At 42.3% G+C, this 7,500-nt stretch overlaps 1 protein-coding gene and 1 non-coding gene across 7 annotated transcripts in view; one reads left to right on the forward strand and one right to left on the reverse strand.

The window, feature by feature from the left end:
* LOC123519543 (GTPase-activating Rap/Ran-GAP domain-like protein 3) overlaps positions 1-7,500 on the reverse strand; it is a 479,488-nt gene that overhangs the window by 307,526 nt on the left and 164,462 nt on the right. The gene's annotated exons all lie outside the window — the stretch shown is intronic.
* Trnav-cac lies at positions 1,321-1,394 on the forward strand. Its single transcript has one exon. It is a non-coding gene; the product is annotated as a tRNA-Val (tRNA).

Genomic DNA, 7,500 nt, shown 5'->3' on the forward strand with positions numbered 1-7,500 from the left:
TGACAAACAGTTACAGACAGACAGACAGACTAACAAAGACACGCACAGATAGAATAATTGATTGACACACACACACACACACACACACACACACACACACACACACACACACACACACACACACACACACACACACAGTATACAATAATAAATCTGTTTCGTCCATAAACTGGGAGATTTTTCACAACAAAGGGCTTAGAGTAACTTCACAACACGTCACTAAGGATTTGCAGGCACTCTATAAACCTCGTATTGAGTGTATGATTTATCTGTACATCCACAAAACATGCATGAGTGAAAAATGTCAGTTTTGTATCAATTCTGCGCTTCTTTTTACTCTATTTCCTTGTTTTCCTTATTGCTGTTGTTGTTTTGGGTGTGTTCTCTGTGTGTTTTTTTTTCTTCTTTCTATTTGTGTTTCTCCTCCTCCTCCTCCTCCTTTTCGTTTTCTACTTCTTTGTCTTTCCTTATCTTCTTATCTTCCGTCTTTCTTGTCCTCCTCCTCCTCCTCCTCCTCCTCCTCCTCCTCCTCCTCCTCCTTCTCCTTTCCTGTCATTCTCCATTCTGTTCCTTACTCTTCAATCTTTTCAATTCAACTCTCACTCTGTGTACTATATTTATCCTACACTCTCCTCCTCCTCCTCCTTTCTCCTCCTTTTATTTTCTCTTGAATCTTTTCAACGTGACTCTTTCCTCTTCCTTTTCTCCTCTTTCTATTTCTGTTTATCGTCCTCAACCTTCGTGTATTTCTTCTTCTTCCTTCTGCTCCGCCTCCTCCTCCTCCTCCTCCTCCTCCTCCTCCTCCTCCTCCTCCTCCTCCTCGTAGGACATCGGATGCTGGTATTGACAGGAGACGCTGAGGGACATCACATATTCACCTGCTTGTGTCGTCATCTCCTCCTCCTCCTCCTCCTCCTCTTCTTCTTCCTCCTCCTCCTCCTCCTCTTTCTCCTCCTCCTCTTCCAGTTACCTCCTCTTAACCTCCTTTTTCTCTCACTTTCTGTCTTGCACCTCGCGCCATAAACCTCTTTGCGATTTTTACACATTTACTCTCTCTCTCTCTCTCTCTCTCTCTCTCTCTCTCTCTCTCTCTCTCTCTCTCTCTCTGGAAAGTAGCTTCTTATTCACTAACGCTTGAAATCTCGAACACACACACACACACACACACACACACACACACACACACACACACACACACACACAAACACACACACACACACACAAACACACACATGCACACACACACTTAACCTTACTGATCAGAAGAGAATACTACAGTCAACACACGCACACACACACACACACACACACACACACACACACCCGGTAGCTCAGTGGTTAGAGCGCTGGCTTCACAAGCCAGAGGACCGGGGTTCGATTCCCCGGCCGGGTGAAGATATTTGGGTGTGTCTCCTTTGACGTGTAGCCCCTGTTCACCTAGCAGTGAGTAGGTACGGGATGTAAATCGAGGAGTTGTGACCTTGTTGTCCCGGTGTGTGGTGTGTGCCTGGTCTCAGGCCTATCCAAAGATCGGAAATAATGAACTCTGAGCTCGTTCCGTAGGGTAACGTCTGGTTGTCTCGTAAGAGACTGCAGCAGATCAAACAGTGAAATACACACACACACACGGATTCTCTCTTTTTAAATCAGTGACACGTGCTGGCGGTTTGTCGGGTCACGTGCGTGGGTTTAAATGTCCAGCTGTCACTCCCACAGTAATTAGCTGTCACTTAGGTAGAATTAATTAAGAGACGGTTCGTTGGCGGCGTAATGAGGAAGGATTAGGCTATGCTGTGGTTTGCTGTGTGTGTGTGTGTGTGTGTGTGTGTGTGTGTGTGTGTGTTCTCTTTTCCAGGTACACAATGACACAAAGTAACAGGGACACACACACACACACACACACACACACACACACACACACACACACACAACCTTACTGATCAGAAGAGGATATTATAGTCAACACACGCACACACACACACACACACACACACACACACACACACACACACACACACAGAGAGAGAGAGAGAGAGAGAGAGAGAGAGAGAGAGAGAGAGAGAGAGAGAGAGAGAGAGAGAGAGAGAGAGAGACAGACAGACAGACAGACAGACAGACAGACAGACAGACAGACAGACAGACAGACAGACAAAAAAACAAACAGATAAACAAATAAACCTCACAGGAGATGAAAGCCTGAGAGGTACAACTAACCAACTTTTCCTCCTCCTCCTCCTCCTCCTCCTCCTCCTCCTCCTCCCCAAACACTCCACACACCAACCCGCAGGAAGGGAAAAAAGTACACAAAGTTAGGAGGAGGAAAAAATATATAGATAGTGAGAGATGAATCGTTCTCTGCTAAAACCAACAGAGAGAGAGAGAGAGAGAGAGAGAGAGAGAGAGAGAGAGAGAGAGAGAGAGAGAGAGAGAGAGAGAGAGAGAGAGAGAGAGAGTAGATAGAAGTTGACATTTACGATACCCGGAGTGAATATTGATAGATAGATAAATAGATAAATAGATAGAGAGAGAGAGAGAGAGAGAGAGAGAGAGAGAGAGAGAGAGAGAGAGAGAGAGAGAGATAAATGGTAAAGTTGACTGATTGATATAAAAGATAAAGGAAAGGATAAATAGATGAGAGAGAGAGAGAGAGAGAGAGAGAGAGAGAGAACCATCACCTTTTACAGCAAGCCATTCAACGTAATCCCTCGCCAGGTGTAACCAATTAGCACGGCAGGTGAGTGGGTGAACAGGTAAGCGAATGAATGGGTGACTGAGATTCTTCCTTCCTTCCTTCCTTCCTTCCTTCCTTCCTTCCTTCCTTCCTTCCTTCCTTCCTTCCTTCCTTCCTTTCAATCCAACTACTCTTCTCATCAGACCAATTCATACCTCAAAAAATCCAATAAAAATAAGAAAAACTGATGAAAAAAAAAGTTTAATATCTTGCCAAAAACAAAGGTTCAGGTGAGATATTGAATGAAATTGAGTGAAAACGAACGAAACTAAATGGAGGTTGGTGTATTGCATTGGGTTATTGCTGTTGGTTGCGTGTCTCTGTGTGTGTGTGTTCGTATTTGTTTTGTTTCGTTTCATTTTGTTTCGCTTGGGTTTCAGTTCAGTTTATGTTCAAATGCTAGCGAGATTGCACAAAGTCATATGAGGAAGTAGAAGGTCATTTTGCTATTATCAGTCAAGCATTAATGAGCCCTTTGGTGTTGTTGTCATTATTTTCATCATCATCATCATCATCATCATCATCATCATCGTCATCATCATCATCATCATCATCATCATCATCATCATCAGAGTTAAAATTCATAATTTATCTTGACTTCACAAATAATTTTTCTCTTTCATCTTTCATCTCTTATTTCCTGTGTAATTCCTAATCTCTCTCTCTCTCTCTCTCTCTCTCTCTCTCTCTCTCTCTCTCTCTCTCTCTCTCTCTCTCTCTCTCTCTCTCTCTCTCGACTTTTATATTCATTTCTAATTTCTTGCTTCCAAAAATTTTCTCTTGATATTTTTTGCATTTCATTTTCATTATTTTTTTCTTTCCATAACCTCTCTCTCTCTCTCTCTCTCTCTCTCTGGACTTTCTTATCTCTCATCTCAGAGTCCTCCTCCTGATCTTTTCTTCATATTTTTTTCTCTCTCACGACTTTTTAATCCTCATTTCTAATTTATTTCCTCCAACAATATTTTCCTCCACACTTTCTTTCAATCTCTCACTTGGTATTTTCCTTCTTCCCCTCAACATTTTCCCATTCTTTTTTATTTTCCTTTGACTTTGATCTCATTCTAATTTTCCTTCCTTCTTATCGTTGGCTTCAATTTCTTTCCTTTCCTTTTTCACTAAGCAGATTTTTGTCTCTCGTGTCATGTTGCTGTGTGCTTCTGGTGATAATACTTCGCCAGAGGATGCTGCTCATTCTTATCTCTCTCTCTCTCTCTCTCTCTCTCTCTCTCTCTCTCTCTCTCTCTCTCTCTCTCTCTCTCTCTCTCTCTTATCTTTGCACGAGTCACTGGGATGAAACGAGACTTTAGCTGCAGTAGTGTATCCTGGTTCTCATTTTCTATTGCTGGAGTGAGTCTGGTTAAAATCACTGCATGTCTCATATTTATTGATTTCTTAGTAAGCTGTCTGTTTACTAGGCACGTTGCTCCTGTCTTGAACCGTCCCTCAGAGATAAGATGTTGCTATGGAAACGGCCAAGTGTTTTTCTTTGTCTTTTTGTGATGGTTTCAATTTTTCTTCAGTGTTGAAATGAGTTGCTTTGATGTTGAAGTAAATGTTCAAGTTCTAGGATATGTTTACGATGTTTGGTGTTGGTATGAATGTTGTTCCAGATTGCTACTAATGTTTACGATGTTTAAGACGTTACATATTGCTGTAAAAATGTTATAGGGTATGTGAAGGCATTCTAGGCTATGTTTATGATGTAGGGTGTTCTTAAAATGTTTGTTTATCATGTTTAAGACGCTGTATGATGCTGTAAAAATGTTCTAAGGTATGCGAAAATGTTCTACGGTATGTTTACAATGTTCAGTGGTTTTCAAATGTTGTTCTGGTATCTAAAACTGTCCTTCAGCATTGCCATACATGTCTACGATGCTCAAAACGTTTCATAATGCCGTAAAAATATTCCTGTGATATCCAAAGTACATTCAAATAAAAAAAAACAGGAAATAAAAAATATAACAATTGTCCACACTTACTCAATATTTTTCTTTTCATTTATACCATGTGGGCTTTTCACGGGAATGTATGGGCTAAAGGGGATACTTTTTTGGGGTACCTCCTGTTTACAAGCCCACCCGCTAGGAAATCGTTGCCCCGAGTGAGGAAGCCCAACCTACACTCGGACCGTGGACAAGATTCGAACCCGTGCTCTTGGAGACCCCTCGGACCCCAAAGCACGCATGGTTCCACTGCACCACGGCGGTCCTTCTCTTTCCCCTCTAGTTTTCTCCGCTTCTCGTCAGCCTGTGTGTTTGTAGGGCTGGTATAGGAGGAGGAGGAGGAGGAGGAGGAGGAGGAGGAGGAGGAGGAGGAGGTTCTACTGTACCCACAACAAAACTAAAGACAAAAAAACAAATCAATCTGTCTCTAGAATCGTAAAAACACTTAAAAAAACTAGTGTAAATTCAGATAAACTCTCTTGAAGTAGGTGAAGCATAAAAGTGTTTGAGAATACGACCATTTCTTTAATTTATATTTTATGTCAGAGTGAAAACTAACAAGGGCAAGAAAATGAATATTAGAAAAAAAAAAAAAAGGCTCACTTGAATTGTAGCCTCCATAAAATAAAAAGAATTCGTCAAATGAATAAACAAATCAATCAAATCAGCAAAAAAAATACATGAATAAAAATTAATAAAATAAAACGAAGAGAAGAAACTTAATCTCTTATCCAATTCACAAGGAGCCACGAATGTTCTGAGGCAGCGGCTGGTGTTTCCCTTGTTAGGATCACGAGGGACTGTTATCATTGTTATCGCTGTTATCATTATGCTGGCGGTCATTAGGGCTCTCTGTACCTTTTGTCTTCAATGAATGGGGGTCTTTGTTACACGCCAGAGTACGATTCTGTAGCTCTGTTCCTCAGCGGTTTGTTGTATTCTAATTGTAGTGGTGGTGGTGGTGGTGTTGGTGGTAGTAGTAGTAGTAGTAGTAGTAGTAGTAGTAGTAGTAGTAGTAGTAGTAGTAGTAGTAGCGGTAGTAGTAGTGCTGTAAAAGGGAGATGAGAACAAATGATAGGAAGGAGGAGGAGGAGGAGGAGGAGGAGGAGGAGGAGGAGGAGGAGGAGGAGGAGGAGGAGGAGGAGGAGGAGGAGGAGGAGGAGGAGGAGAGGAGGAGGAGGAGGAGGAGGAGGAGGAGGAATAAGACAAGAAAGATGGAAGATAAGAAGATAAGGATGAACACAGAAGTAGGAGATGAAAAGGAGGAGGAGGAGGAGGAGGAGGAAGGAAGAAGAGAAGCAGAAAGAAGAGGAAAAAAGAAAAAAAAAGAAAACACAAACAACAACAACAACAACAACAACAACAACAACAACAAGGAAACTAAGCTCAGGTCCTTCGTTTTTCCTCCCGCCTTCTTATTTCCGGGTCAAGCGGGGAGGGAAAAGAGGGGAAAGAGAGAGAGAGAGAGAGAGAGAGAGAGAGAGAGAGAGAGAGAGAGAGAGAGAGAGAGAGAGAGAGGAGGGGGAAAGCGATGAGAAAGAAAGAGAGAGGTGAGGAAAAGAGAGAAAGAGAGAAAGAGGAAGGGGAAAAATAAGAGGGGAAAGAGAGAAGGAGGTAACAACGGAGGGTGAGACAAAGAATTCGGAGGAGAGAGAGAGAGAGAGAGAGAGAGAGAGAGAGAGAGAGAGAGAGAGAGAGAGAGAGAGAGAGAGAGAGAGAGAGAGAGAGAGAGAGAGAGAGAGAGAGAGAGAACAACAAAATAGACAAAAGAAATAAGAGAGAGACAGAGAGAAAAAGAAAGAGCAAAAGAAGAGAAAATAGAAAAAACAGAGAGAGAGAGAGAGAGAGAGAGAGAGAGAGAGAGAGAGAGAGAGAGAGAGAGAGAGAGAGAGAGAGAGAGAGAGAGAGAGGAAAGACCAGGAGGTACCCAGATTAACACAGGATTAGAGTTAGGTAGGGAGAGAGAGAGAGAGAGAGAGAGAGAGAGAGAGAGAGAGAGAGAGAAAGGGGGGAACCATTTATCGCATTCCCCTCCCCTCTAACACCACCCCCTCCACTCCCCCTCTCCCTCTCCCCTCACCTCCCCTCTCACATCCCCCCCCCACACACACACAAGAATTAACTTCCTCAACCCACGACAAAGTTTTTTTTTTTATCTTTTATCTTATCTTTATTTTTTTCAAAGTTCCAAGTATTATTTATTTATTTTGTTTTATTTCAAGATAAGAAAAAAAAATATGATGTTATTTTTTAATGAATAGTGATAAAAAAAAAAGGTCTGTGTGTGTGTGTGTGTGTGTGTGTGTGTGTGTGTGTGTGTGTGTGTGTGTGTGTGTGTGTGTGTGTGTGTGTGTGTGTGTGTGTGTGTTTAGGGAAAGGCAGGTAAAATAAAAAAGATTAAGCATATATTTTTCCTCTCGTATATTCCCACCTTGTTTATACTCCAGTAAATTTAATCCCCTCTGATGCTCTCTCTCTCTCTCTCTCTCTCTCTCTCTCTCTCTCTCTCTCTGCTGTTTTTCATTCCTTCCTACCTTCATTCATTCTTCCTTCACTCTCCCCTCTACAGACGCCTCTCTCTCCTCTCACTCTGTCTTCCCCTCTCTCTTTCCCCTCGTCATCACCTGCCTGTCTTTTTCTTTTGAGTTTTCCCCTCCCATCAGTCATTCCTCCTCCTCCTCCTCCTCCTCCTCCTCCTCCTCCTCCTCTTTCTCCTCTTCGTCATTTGCCTCCTCAGTCTCGTACACACTTTTCCCTCACTTGATCTCTTTTTTTCCTCTCTTTTTCCTCATCTCTATTCCTCTCACTCATCTTTCTTTCCCT

Source organism: Portunus trituberculatus, chromosome 45 (genome assembly GCF_017591435.1).
Source record: "Portunus trituberculatus isolate SZX2019 chromosome 45, ASM1759143v1, whole genome shotgun sequence".
Taxonomy (NCBI): Eukaryota; Metazoa; Arthropoda; class Malacostraca; order Decapoda; family Portunidae; genus Portunus; species Portunus trituberculatus.